The sequence below is a fragment of the Chrysochloris asiatica genome, unplaced genomic scaffold (assembly GCF_000296735.1).
Source record: "Chrysochloris asiatica unplaced genomic scaffold, ChrAsi1.0 scaffold00186, whole genome shotgun sequence".
Taxonomy (NCBI): Eukaryota; Metazoa; Chordata; class Mammalia; order Afrosoricida; family Chrysochloridae; genus Chrysochloris; species Chrysochloris asiatica.
In genome coordinates this window covers 1,890,808-1,905,350 of record NW_006408704.1, presented here as the reverse complement: position 1 = coordinate 1,905,350, position 14,543 = coordinate 1,890,808, and the positions used below count along the sequence as shown (strand labels likewise).

General features: G+C 41.2%; 1 pseudogene; it reads right to left on the bottom strand.

The window, feature by feature from the left end:
• Positions 1-2,308: 2,308 nt before the first annotated feature.
• Positions 2,309-14,543, bottom strand: part of LOC102825807 — an 82,766-nt pseudogene continuing 70,531 nt past the window's right edge.

The following is a 14,543-nucleotide window of genomic DNA, read 5'->3' as shown; positions in this document are numbered from 1 at the left end:
TTTTATAATCATTTTTCTGAATTCCTTCTCAGGCATTTCCAAAGCCTGCCCATCTTCCAGTATGGAGTGTAGGTCTCCTTCCAGCTCATTTGCCACAGTCACTTTTTATCTCATTTATGTACCTATGCAGATATGGTTATCTACTTCTGTTTTGGGGCATATTTCAGGAGTTTTATGTGGCCTTAATACTTAGATTGGTGTGTATTTTTATTTTTTTATGGTTTCTGATTGCCTCCAGCTAGATGTAATTAGGAAATGGGCTTCCCTTTTCACTCTTCTTGAGAAATTTCAAGATGCCACTGTTGGTCGTTTTGACATAACTTCGGATTTAATTTTTGACCTATTGCCTTTTTTGTCTGCCTGTCCTGCTCCATAATCGCCATTCAGGCCTTTTTTTCTAGTTATAAACAGTTTAGTGCCAGCTGTGGCCATTAGGTTTTTTAGTGGAAACTTTCTCTTTAAATTTCGAGGAGCTCTATGAGCATGTGTAGTAGAACCATCCAAGGGTGGGGTGAGGTGTTCACTAGCTCAGGCAGCCCTATAGTCACCAGAATGGAGGTGGGCAGACAACAATGGACCAATTAACAGCTACCAAAAGAAGAGAATGTCCACACCTTTATCTCCGCGGTTCTGTCAGATGTCCATGGCTGCTCCGAACCTTCCCCCGCTTGGTCTCACCCAAGATGGTGGCTCCTGGAGCAGCTGAGTGTCTTGAATTAGAAAACAATGAATTTCTTGCTTCTGCTACAAATTCCCCTAGGCGTAAGCCTTCCAACCTTCTAAATATTCCTTTATATGTGGATGTGGTTCAGAAGTCTGGCACCATCCCCTGAGCCTGCTTGGTCCTGTATTCTGTGTTGTTACGGACGGAGCTCCTTACTGCACTTCCACTCAATCCACCATCTTGTTTGTTCTCTGGCTTATTTATTTTGAAGGGAAAACAGTTCTCCTTTTATTATTTTTCCCTAATGGTTTTAGTGTGGCATTGTAGGAAAAACACTGGACTGCTAACTACAAGGTCAGCAAGGTTCAAACCTATCAGCTGCTCCTCAGAAACCCTATACAAGGACACAATGAGTTGTAATCCATTGGATGGCACTTACCAACAACGATGGTTTTAAAGAACCCCCCAGACCCAGGTCCTTGCAGCACTGGACCTCGGGTGAGATATAGGTAGAGGGCATTGATCTGGGTGTCCACTCTGGTGCTTTGTCCACTGGCAGGTAGGAGGAACAGTGGGTGGAGCTGCCCTCTCAGCGTCTGTAGCACCTCTGCCAAGCAACTACATGGGATAACCAGAAGTGGGCTTGAAGAAGGCTGGAATATGGTATTCACTCAGCCAAATCATATGGTCTATTACATAGCACTTATTGTACATGTTGTGGCTCATATTTACTGTATTTACATTGCACTTTCTTACCACATAGCTAGTATTGGTTATAGACGTTATAAATTTTAATATGAGAAAAATAGGTATTTTACAAACAATGCTGAGAAGCCAAAATCAGAAAATAAAATTTCCAAGAGGTCTGAGGCAGGATGGGGGTTCAGTCTGAGGTCTTGTCATCTCATGCTTCACTTTCCTCACCAGCCTCAGTCTCTGCAGCAGAATCTGTGATCCCAAACTTCTCCGTCATGATTTCGGTGAGGTCCCTGGGAGAAGAACAATGCCAATGGTTCTTATTCTTGATAGGAACAATTAAACTTTTCATTACCTCCTCATTTTATTGTTATGATAATGTTTCAATTTAATTTATTTTGTTGTTACTGAGAATATACATACCCAAACATACCACTGGACAATTTGGTGGCATTGATAACAGTCTCCAGGTTGAGTAAGCATTCTCATCCTCCTTATCTGTGTGCTCCGCCCCCATCAAATGCCCTCTAAGCGTCCTAGCTAGTCTTTTGAGCTGCTGTTGTCTGTTTGACCCCATGTAGGTAGATCTTGTTGTTAAGTGCTGTTGAGTCAGTTTGAACTGCCAACTTTGTGGTTCAAACTGACATTGCAGTTCAGCGTATTAAACCACAGTGCTACACCAGGACTCCAGGTAGATCTCAAGAGGGTATAATGCTTGAGGTAGACATTCTTTACAAGCTAAGCTAATTGTAGGTTGGTTTTTAAGAAGACCTCAGGGGATATATTTGGTTTAAGGTTTAAAGATGATCTCAGGGCAGTGGTTTTAGGGGTTCATCCAGCCTCTATGGCTCTAGAAAGCCTAGAGTCCATGAAAATTGGAAACTGTTCTGTATTTCTCCCATTTTGATACCTCTTTTTAGACAAGAAGTTTCAAGTGTCCCTGATCATTTATCTCGTGTCCTTGTTGAAAATCTCATCCTCATCAGAAGAATCCTTGTCGTGTAGTTTCTGTGCCATGTTTTTCTTACGCGTGGCGTTGAGAGGTCTACATGTATCCCTGAGCCAAAGTGGCCGCCTTTTCCAGAAAAACCCTCCCTCCTAGGAAAGAGAAAGGGAACAATTAGTTCCTGCCCGTCTTCCCTGCTTTCTCCCACTGCTGCAGCGCTGGGTTTGCCCACCCGCATACCTGACTTTCACTTTCTGATGTGCATCTCCTGTACAGCGGACTCTGGAAAAAGCCCCTTGGGGAAAACACCCATGACAGGCAATTAGTTATATCTACCATTTTACATGTCTCTCTTAATACATATCTCTGGTTTTAACAGGACTCCAAATTTCCCACCACTCACAGTCCCAGTTAGCACAACCACCACAGACCTGGGGACTGAGAATGGCTCCACACACCAGACTTCTAGAAGCCCTCCGTGTCTGTCCACAGGCCCAGAGGATCCCTGGGAAGATCACTGGCCTGGCATAGCCAGAATTTTCAACTCTACTTACTTCCTTGACCAAGTGCCTTTGTGCATTGAACAAGCTGCACAACCATACTAGGCAGCCCTCTCTAGAGACAGTTTACATCCATCCCTTTCAGATTGGTCTCACATGCTTCAACCTCCTAGAGGAGGAGGGAGAGTGATGGAGAAGATGCTTCTATTTTTCTAGCTGCTTTAACTAGCAACCTGATTTTCATACTGTAGTTGATCACTGATGGGTGATTGGGCTGTGAAATCAGTATAAAGGTCATCATGGCTAGCTTTTAAAAAACCAACAAAACTGAACAGAATAGAAAATTCCAGAGTGCACAGTGTGTATTAAATTTGCATTTGAAAAAAAAGTTGCTATCAGGTCAACTTCGACTCACGATGACCCCATGATATCAAAGTAAAACTGTGTCCCTTAGGGGTTCCCATGGCTGGTTTTGGAAGTAGATAGCTAGGCCTTTCTTCTGAGGCGCTTCCAGGTGGCTCAAACTTCCAGCCTTTCAGTTAGCAGCTGAGCACATAACCATCCACACCACCAAGCTTGCCTTAGAATGCCTTCTGTCTCTATTAAGTTTGCATGTACTGAGCCATGTTATCAACATCGAATGCAGTTCACAGCCCAAGCACAACGTAACCAATGGAGAAGAACCCAAAAGGGATGACGCTGTCCTCTTTCTGACACCCACTAGCAGTGGGATCATGGGATAAGAAATTTTCCCTTTCTCTCTCTCAGTCTGAGCTATCCTCCAAGGCCCCTCCGAGTTAAAACTCTTTGAGGTTTGGATAAGGGGAATACAGTGGAGACTTGATGACCAGTAGGATGAGAAGTGACATTTTCCTGTGACTTTAAAGAAAAGACCTCATATATTCTACCTTCCATCGACCTTGAAGGAGACCAGCCCTCTTACTCAAAGACCAGGCAGACTTCCCCAATCTTTCCCGAGAATTCCCTAAGGAGGCCCCTGGACCACCACCAGCAGGAAGAAACAAGCCCAGCCTAATTCTCTACTCTTTGCAATCTCATCAAACTCAGCATGGTCTGTGGGGCTAATTTTGCTGGAGCTAGACAAAATAACAAGATGAGTGTCTCCTGCCCAATCTTTGGCAGTGTCCCTACTGTAAATTGAGGGGCTTGAGAAAAGGCACTCTAAGACACTCCTCTCGTCCTCAAATTCTATTTTAGACATTGTCAGATGATGAAAGTTTTGCTGTAAATATTCTAACCAGAGTAAACATTTTGAAAAAAGATCCCCAGACTAATATTTACCTTTGGCATCCTTCTTCATCTTCCTTAAAGGCTGATCTATGAGAATAAATCTGTGTTGGAAGAAAGCATCCTCATGGTTACTCCTCACATCTCTAAGCTTTTATTCATTCCTTTTATCTATTTTAAGCTTTCTCCACTGCTAGATGTTAACCTTTTTGAGCACAGGGGTTCTATCCTGTTTAGCAGTTCCTTACTCTTCCTCTATACATAGCTTAGGATCTGGCATATATTTTAATATATTTTATTGGCTATTTTAGATAATATTTATCATATAATTCCTGATAAATGATTGATATGATCTACATAAGATCTTAAATTCTTAGAAGTAGGAAAGGAAAGAAACCTCCTTAATTTGGTTAAAATATCTACTAGAAATCTAGACAACAGAATTGCTTTAAGGTAAGGAATTAGGAAGCCAATTACTACTGCTACTATTCAACATTGCTTCAGAAGGTACTAATCAACACTTCAGTAGGATGTAAGTATTAGGAAAAGAGATAAACCTATCATTATTTGCATGTGAAATTAGAGACAACCTAAAAAGCTCAGGCGATCAACTACATTTCTTGGGAGTATGAGAATTTGGAAGGAGCCCTGGGAGTGCAGTGGTTAAGTGCTCAGCTGCTAACTGAAAGATCAGCAATTCAAACCATGGAAGATGTGGTAGTCTGTTTCCACAAATAGTCACAGTCTTGGAAACCCTACGGGACAGTTCTGATCTATACTCTAGGGTCGCTATGGGTCAGAATCAATTAGATGGTCATAGGTACAGGTAGATAGGGGCATGTGAGAATTCAGTGAAGTAGCTAGATAGAAATCATACAAACCACCCTACATTACTTAGAACATATACTGGCACTGCAGTAACAGTAATAAAACAGTATCTGTGAGAACATACACAGTTACATGTACAAGATGAACAGGTGTGAGAAAGCAAATGGAATTATACCTGCATATCGAGAACATATTGGTTTGGAAGAGGCTATTTCTACATATGTATTTGTATTGATGCAAATATGACCATGTATCTATAGCTATGTATATAGAACAACATACATGGGGAAAGCTATGTAATCTTCTTAGCCATACCAAACATCTTAAGATGCTAAAAGCTGCTTGTCAGGAAATGAATAAATGATTATAAAGTTGAACAAAAATAAGCAGAGCTAGATTCCAGTAGGCTACCGATGCAGGAGTCAGGCTGAAATATTTTAAATGAATCTAGTTAGACAATGTCTTACACATTGGAGAAGATGCTAAGTAAATCTAAGCAATCTACAAGATAATACTCTGTATCCCAGTCTGCTTTTGATATTAAGGATATCTTCCTGCTCACTGAGCAGCTTCATCAGGAGGCCTGTTCTGGAGATGAGCTTGGCACAGGCCAGTAAGTAGTACATGGGACTCAAAGCAATCCATTTTCAAAGTCCGGATCACATGAGAAATGAGCCTTCTCACATAATTGTTGGGGATGAGGGACTGCAGCTGTTGGTTTAATTGGATTTCAAATTGATCACCTAGGGATAAGAGCAATGGTAGAGAGGAGCCTTCGGGCTTGGAGGGTATGTCAGTGCCCATGTTATGGTATTCCCAGTGTGTTTCATTGGTTTGTTTAACAGTTGGCATTAAGTTGTCTGCAGTCACAGCAGAATCTGCAGTGGAAGGATCCTTATGGGCAAACATTTCAGGGGTAGTCTCATCCGGAACAGTAGCATTGTGGATAGTAGTGTTTTCTGCAGGTTCAGGAAAATGTAATTCTAGAAATGGGTTTTCTGGAGAACTCAGGCCTCCCGAAGATGAAAACACTTCTTGCGGAGGGGAATTTGTGAGGCTTTTCAATGCAGGGAAAGCAGGTCTCTTTCTAAGCATGAGGGAACCTTTTTTTTTTTTTTTTGGAACCTTCAACTTGGTTTGACCTTTGGTCTTCTATGAACCATACACAAGCGAGATTTATGGAAGATGTAATTTTTTCCAGAATGTGATACTTTTTTAGGAACCTCCATATTCTGAACTCTAGCATTTGCATCTTCTAACATAAAAAAAATGGTGTGGGTCAAGTCTTTCGGTTGGTTTCTAACTTCAGGTAGGGCTTTTGAAGGAGGCAAGGTGGAAGGCATGCCCTTTGAGTATTGTTTCAGGAAAGATGAGACTACTGTATTATGGTTCCTGATGAATGATGGCTCTGTGTCGAAGGAGACTTCACCTAACTTCCACAGCCTCTGTACCTGATTCAGTTGCTCCAGTCCCCTAGATGCTGGCCTCCTGAGCCTTCTGGTTTTGGTGGTGTTCTCCACAAATGACTTGGCCCTCTGTTTCCTCTTGATGTTCTCATCTTCAATTGCTTTGAAGTGCCTTTTCTTCATGTCCCTTAGCCTCTTGAGGACTCTGTTTACCCTCTGCAGTCTTTTCCAGACACCTGTTCTCTGGATCTTTGCCAGATGGTTTTCCCTGGGCTGAGCAGTTTCCAATTTTTGGAGAAATATTTGACATTTAAATTTGGCACCTTTATTTTTAACCTCATCAATATTTTCTTGGATTTCTGCATCTACCAAATTTTCTAGAAAATGGAGTTTCCTCAGTTTATTTTTGTAAGTTGTATTGTTGGGTGCAGACTTAAGGGAGGGATTCCCTGTGTTGTTTTGCAAGTAATCCAGGGCCCTATCTCTTTCTTGTACATTTGAAAACAACAGTCAATGAATGGTAATAGTGTTGATTCTAGATTTCCTTCAGATAAATAAGGCAATATGTAATTGAGGGCACTAATAACAACACTTTCATCATTAAAGTCTTGCAGCTCATTCAGGGCAGTTGACAAATTGACACCGCTTTTGTCTAAGGATGCCTTCTCCGGCTCAATAGCCAGCTCAGTGCTAGTGTTCTTCTTCCGGCTTGTAGTGTCTTCATGAACGTTCCCTCCATTGCATCGAGAGATGCTTTTTCACCTGTCAAAATAGAAGAGACTATGTTTGATCATGTAAGACTGGTAAGATGGCTTTTTGTCAATATGTAGTCATATATCCCAGCTGAATAAATTAGGAGTCAACAAAAATTTGAGGAGAAAAATAAACACAGATTTATGTTCCTAACTAGTAGCAATGTTCCATTATAAGTGTGTCTACTATGTCCATCCTGGTTCTTTGGAACAAGAGGCTACCTACTCACAACATTCCATAGAGTGAAAGATGCAAACTCTATCTAGGATTATAGAGGCTTAATGGGATAGTGGTGAACCAACAGGTCGATGGTTCAAACTCATCAACTGCTCCAGAGGAGGAAGATATGGCAGCCTGCTTCTGTAAAAATTCACAGCTTTGTGAATTCCGTCGGGCAGCTCGCCTTTGTCCCATATGGTTGCTATGAGATAGAATTCACCCAATGGCAACAGGTTCTAATATAGGATTATTCCAATGGTCTCCAAGGGTCAATTGGCCAGTACTTAATAAAAGTCCACAGCTGGCAGACAAAGATTCTCCCACTTAGCTAGACCCATCTGTCATCTCTCCTCATATTCCTATGCCACATAATGCCCTGCTTCTGATGCAAAGGAAGCTGTCTTCTCTCCACTTCTGTGAACTCACATTCTTGTTGCCATCACACATGACTGCTTTGAAAGACAAGAGTTCTGAGGGCAGGAGGGGCACAGCTGCTAAAATGCTCCTGGGCTCCTGGGTCCTCATCTGAACATGCCCTTTCCACCGACCTACCCAACTCCCTCCCTTGGTCCCTGCTGCCATATATCCTAGCCTCATAGCAGAAGGGTTGATGTGTCTACTATGGATTGTGCACCCTGATTATTTTCTTAAAATTGGCCTGAGCTCTGTGGTGTAGTAGGTTGAGAGAAAATCCCCCCTTTGGTTTTGCTAAGATGCTTAAAATTTTACATTTTATTTTGTTGTTGTGGACAATATACATAGCAGGACATACACCAATTAGACCATTTCTACTTGAGCAATTCAGCAGCATAGATGGTGTTCTTCAAGTTGGGTGACCATTCTCACCCTCCTTTGCTGAGTTAGTTGTTCTCCCTCATTAGCATAACTCATGGCCAACTAAATTTCCTGTCTAATCTTTCAAGTTGCTGTTGTCACTGTGATCCCAAATAGATAGTTCTTAAGGAGCCCTTGTGGAACAATAGGATAAATCCTGGACTGCTAACCCCAAGGTGGGCAGTTTAAACCTACCAGCTGCTCTAAGGGAGAAAGATGAGGCTTTCTGCTCCTGTGAAGAGTTAAAGCCTTGGGAACCCTCTAGAGGGTGACCCTGAATCCAAATTGATGTGATGACACTGGGTTGGGTTAGGTTTTGATTTAAACAGTTCTTAAAAGAGGCTTGTCCTCAAGACAGACATTCTTTACTAGTTAAGCCAAACTCCTGGTGTTAGGATCAGCACTAGACTTCAAACCACAAGGTCAGCAGTTCAAACCCATCAACCGTTTCTCAGAACCCTATGCATAAGTCAGAACCAACTCAATGGCACTTAACAACAATAACAACATTTGGTTTTAAGAAAATTCTAAGGGACCTTTTTAATTTAAGTTTTGAAGGATGTCTCAGGGCAACTGTTTGGGGGTGTTTAACCAGTTCCCATGAGTCTAAAAACCTAGTTGTTATTATATGCTGTTGAGTCACTTCTGACTCATAGCAACCCTGTCTAGGGTTTCCAAGGAGTGGCTTGAGAGTTTGAAGTGCTGACCCTGTGGTTAGCAGTCCAGTGTGGATCCTACAGCACCACACCTAGAGTCCAGGGGAATTTGAAATTCTGTTCTTCATGTTCATTGCTCATTTAAATTGTATAATGCAATTTAGACTCACTGCAATGAGTGGCATTTATCAGACATTCACTGTCACAATGCAGCTTGACTGTCTTGCAGACAACTTCAATGGTACTTTTAAATTGGCAGAGACAGCAGGCCATGTGACTAGGTAAGATCCTGTAATGGAAACAAGGAGAATTAAACTAATGGAAAAGGGACTACTTGAGTAGATAGAAAGCAGGCCAAGGCCACAGGGCTGTGAAAAAAGGTGCTTAATATATATATATAATTTTAGTGAAAACATACATAGAATATATACCCATCGCATAATTTCTACGTGTATGAGTATAATTCAATACCACTGGTTACAGTATTCAAGCGGTATTCCCTTTTTCTACCTTTTCCTACCCACTGTTTCACTAACAACTTAGATTCACTACCCCCTAAACTTCTTATCTCTGCTTTCAAGTTTCTGTTGTCAATTGGATCTCATATAGTTACTTCATTAAAAAAGTGCAGTGCTCATAGTGGAACATCCTTTACTATTAGCTACACTATTGTTTAGTTTAAAGATGACTCCAGGGAATAAATTCAGTTCAGGGTTTGAAGATTTTTCTCAGAGTGATAGATTCGGGGTTTTCTCAAATAGGTCAAGTCTGGATTCTTTAAGAATATTGTTCCAGATTTTAACCTTTTTGATCAGGATTCACCTACTAATTCTTTGATTAAAATGTTTAATAATGGCAGCCAGTTAATGGTCTCATGGCAGTTAAATTCCAAGAAGGAATTTTTGGAGTGGCCACTTGGTGAGAATCAGTTGGCCAGGTGCTCTCTTGATTATGGTAAATAAATAGAAGGGAGGATAAAGATGCCCAAATAGAATGGGTAAGGATGGCAGTGGGTGTGCCTAGGATGACAAGGATGGAGATTAGAATTGGGTAACATTGATCTGTAGCTTAATTCAGAAGTATCTCCTCCTAAGCTACACTACTGAAGAATTCTGATAATGAACTCAGAGATGGGAGTTGCTTTAAGGTCTTTGTGGCATTGATGACACACGGCTACAGAAAGTGATAGCAATCTGCATCATCCACTAATCATCATGAAACCAGAAGGTAGAATCCTATTAGCATGGATGAACTGGAGTCCTGGTCTGGCACTGTAGGATAAACACTGGACTGCCAACCACAAGGTCAGAGGTTCAAACCCACCATCCATGCCTCAACCCTATACAGGGTCACTATGAGTTGGAACTGATTCAATGACACTTAACAACCACCACCTTGGATAGACTAAGTGAGAGAGCTGGTTGAGGATGAAACTTTTTAATATCTGGAGAGGATGGCTTCTTGAAGACAAGTGATGGGTCAACTGTGGCAGATGCTGTGGGAAGTTAAGAAAGATGAAGCCAGACTAGTGATCATAGACTCTGACGTGGTGATGAGAGTCAAGGAGGTGCATCTCAACTAGCTTAATAGCAACTGTCTAACCTGCCCTGGTGGAGGGGGGATGGCACAATTTAAGCTTCAGTAAATAATCATGAAGCAAGATGTCACAGCAGGGCTCTACAAGAAAAAAAATTAGCTGCAAAAAACAAAACAAAATAATAACTTAACCCTTACCTCACACCATATGTGAATTATAGACCTAACTAGAAAAGCTATACAACTCCTAGGGAAAATCACAGGACAAAATCTTTGTGACTCTGGATTATACCAATATTTCTCAGATAAGACACAAGAAGCAGCACATCGTTTAAGAACAAAAATTGCTAAATTAGAGTTCTTCAAAATTTTTCACTTCAGTTCTTCAAAAGCCACTTTCAAGTAAATGAAAATGCAAGATACAGCCTGAAAGAAAATATTTATGAAACATATATCTAGGAGAAGGGATATGTATTCAGAATATAGAAAGCACTCTTGCAACTCAAAAAATTAAGGTCAATATCCAATAATAAATGGGAACAGATTTAAATAGACATTTCATCTTCATTAAAGAAGATGCAAATGGCAAATAATAGACACTCAACATCTTCAGCTATTACAGAAATGCCAACTAAAATCACAAGGAGATACCATTATATATCTACCATATGCATGTATTAATAGTATATAGATTTGCACTGAGCTGCCACTATAAAAAACAAACAGCACATCTTATCTGTGAATAAATTATTTTGAAATGTACAGAAAAGTCTAAAAAAAAAAATAAAGATGGAAATATAAATATCAGATAAAATGCAAGCAGTTGTAATACTCAATACATTCCTGGTGGAACAAAATGGTCAACAACTTTGGAAAACAGTTTATTAGTTTCTTGTAACATTAAATGAGGGGGCTGCAAAAAAACAAGAAAATATCCCATTATCGCTTCATTCCATTTCCCCACAAACTTTTCAAACCTTCTCTTTGCACTGAGCATGTGACATAGCAACCCCACTCCTAGGTGCTGATCTCAAAGAAATGAAAATGCATGCTCACACTAAGACCTCTGAGTGCTCGCAGCTGGTTTCTTCACAATAGCCAAAAGGTGGAAACAACCCAAAGAGCCCATCAGCTGAGGAACGGATAAACAAACAGTGGCATTTCCATACAAGTGGACACTACTGTTGTTAAGTGCTGTGGGGTCAGTTCTGACTCATAGTAACACTGTATAGGGTTTCTGATACTTTATAGGAGTAGGAAGCCTCATTTTGCTCCTGTGGAGTGGCTGGTGAGCTCGAACTTCAGACCTAGGTTCACAGTCTAGTTTTTATCAAATGAAGTCACCACCCTCCCATGTGGATTGCTCCTCAACAATAGAAAATGATGAACTGCTGATAGATGCACGAACACAAACAAATCTCAAAAGGATTATGCTAAGTGAAAGAAGCCAAACATCAAAGGCTATATCTACTATATGATTTCATTTATAACAGACAGGAGTCAGATAGGTTGTTGCCAGGGAATGGTCGTAGGAAGAGGGGTTAATGGTTAAAAGGTACATGGGGCCTTTTGGGGGTGACATAATGTTCTAATCTTTATTGTGGTGGTGGTTACACAAAAAATATTTTAGAACTGACTTCAAAATCATAAAATAAACCTTTAAAAAAAATCCAAGAAAAAATTGCTTACAGTTTTTCCAACTCGAGTGTCATTATAAGAATGTTCTCAACAGTTGTAAGTGACACGTGTGTTCTTCCCATGTCTCTGAAGGAGAAAGCCCAAACATTCATGATCCAAATAAAAGTATCCTGTACTTAAAAAGGTACTTAAGTATAGGTATTGACTTCAATTTTGACTTCTCTGTAAGTTAAGCCAGCTCAAGTTTATTTGTCATAGAAGATCATTCTAGAAAGCTCTTACAGAAGAAATTTAAGTTCATTTGCATCAAAGTAAAGGTGTTGGCACAGAACAGTAGGATCTTTAATTGTTTACCATTATCTCACCTCACCTGATTCCCTGCTCTTTTTAATAATGTGTACCTTATTCTCTTTGCTTTTTTGAATAAATGATACTTCTACATTTCTCAGTACCCATATCCTTGGGCCCATCTGTGTTCTTCAACACTGCTCTCTTCCCTTGTTGCTGTGTTGCCCAGGATGAATCCTTTCTTAATCCTTTCCTTTGTCAACCATTTTCTAATAACCAAATTAAAACTATGACTTTCTTGCCTAATTGTAAAATTATTAATCTTTAACGAAAGTAAAAACAAAGAACCAAAATGATCTCAGGACCCAGGAGATTGCCGCAATACTTACAAATATTTTAATGCTGGTAAATTAAACAGGTATGAATCTTCAACAGTCATCGGGGGTTATGATTGAGAATTCTGAAAAAATGCAATGAATTTAAATTATCTGCATTTTAAATAACTTCCAGGAAAGGGTATACTCGTTTGTTTTGGTTTATTTATATATTTTTTGTAGTCTGGAACTTGTTAAGTTTAAAAAAGAAATTATTTCTGACTTTATAAATCACCCTTAGATTTCATAACATACTCTTCCTTTGGGACGTACCTAGATCTCTAGAAGGTTAGTGAAGAAGTAGAGGGTGGAGGGAGGGAGGAGAGAGACAAGGTTAGAAAGAGACAGAGATTTGGATAGCAAAGTAAAAAATATACCAAAGAACTTCTGGTAGAAACCTGAAACCTCATTCAGTAGAAAACCCTAGAAATGACTATGCTGGTCAGAAGAGATTGTGATCTGTAGGAAACACTATTTCTACATCTTCCATAATTCAAGGTGCTTTCATTTCCGTCTTTAGAATTTAGGGGGAAAAAAAAAGTCATGATTGAATTCACCCAATTAAAAATATAGAACAAATTCTTTGGCCTTGGAGCCAAAGAAGGAGCTAAGTCTAAGAGGGACTTTTGAAAGCCAAAGCTCTTGTCACATGCTACAGTTCCCCGTAGCCCTTGTACATGGCATGCAGTAATTGGTTTACTTGTCAGTCTCACCGACTGCTAGTTTCTTGAGTGCAGGGACCACAGCCTCATTGTCACCCCTGTGGCTGGTGTAGTCTGAAGCTTACTACAGGTATCTAGTAAGTATTATTAAAATAAATAACATTTTGAGTGACGCGGCACTTCCCTGACCAGGAAACCCAGGTAGGGAATTCTCTGGGGAAAAGGGGCAGAATCGCACATAGGCAACCTCTGTCTAGCAGACAGACAGCCTTTGAACAAAGATAAGATCTTATATTTCAACAGTCTGAACTTGTTTTTTAAAAGATCCAATTTCTGACGAATTACAGGCATTTTATTAAGCTTTTGCCTGCCTGCATATAGCTCCCGCTCCCGCGCCTGCACAGGCAAGTGCCTCTGCCCCCTGCAGACCCTGGAATGCAGGGCTAGAGCAACCTCACTTAGGAGGCTGCATTTCCAGAGAAAAGGATAACAAAGCTGAACAAATAGAGAGGGATATCGGCACAGATATCAGAAAATTGGGGTTTCATGGTGCAGAGAGACTTAGAGAGGCATTCTTTACATCATCAAATATGGACACTGCCTCCCTCCAGCCATTACCTCAGCCCTCTACAGCCCCAGCCTAGACCAGCGCTCTGCCAAGCCACCGAGGCTCAGGAACACCCAAGGCACAAGCCCGCTCACTGAGGCCAAGGCCCCCTCAAGGCCCAGACACTTCCAGTGAGGCCAAGGCCTGCCCTGAGGCCCAACCTGCCACAGACTGGTCACAAAGGCCCAGGCCCAATCAAGGCCCAACTCACATACCCTCCACTGCCGAGGTCCAGGGCCCCCAAGGCCCAACCCACCGCGCAGCCAGGTTGCTGAGGCCCAGTGCCCCTGAGACCCAAACTGCCCACCCAAGGCCCAAACCACCCGCCCAAGGCCCAGCCCTCATGCAGCCCGGTCGCTGACATCCAGGCCCCCACAGGCCCAAACTGCCCACCCTAGGCTCAACCCGCCAGCCCAAGGCCCAAACGGCCTGCCGCAGAGGCCCAGGCCCAACTGAGGCTCAAAAAAGTTACTCTGAGTTAAGCAATAAGAAGCATGAAAAGGGAAGACCACATCCTGATCACATATTCTGGAGGTAATCAGAAAACATAAAAAATTACCAAAACACATACTTAATTAATTATTAGGGCCACAGATAAACATTAAACATGCCCAAGAAGCAAAAGCAGATGACCATATCGGCACATGTCCAGAAAAAAGATAAAATATCTGAGACAAATGAACCAGAA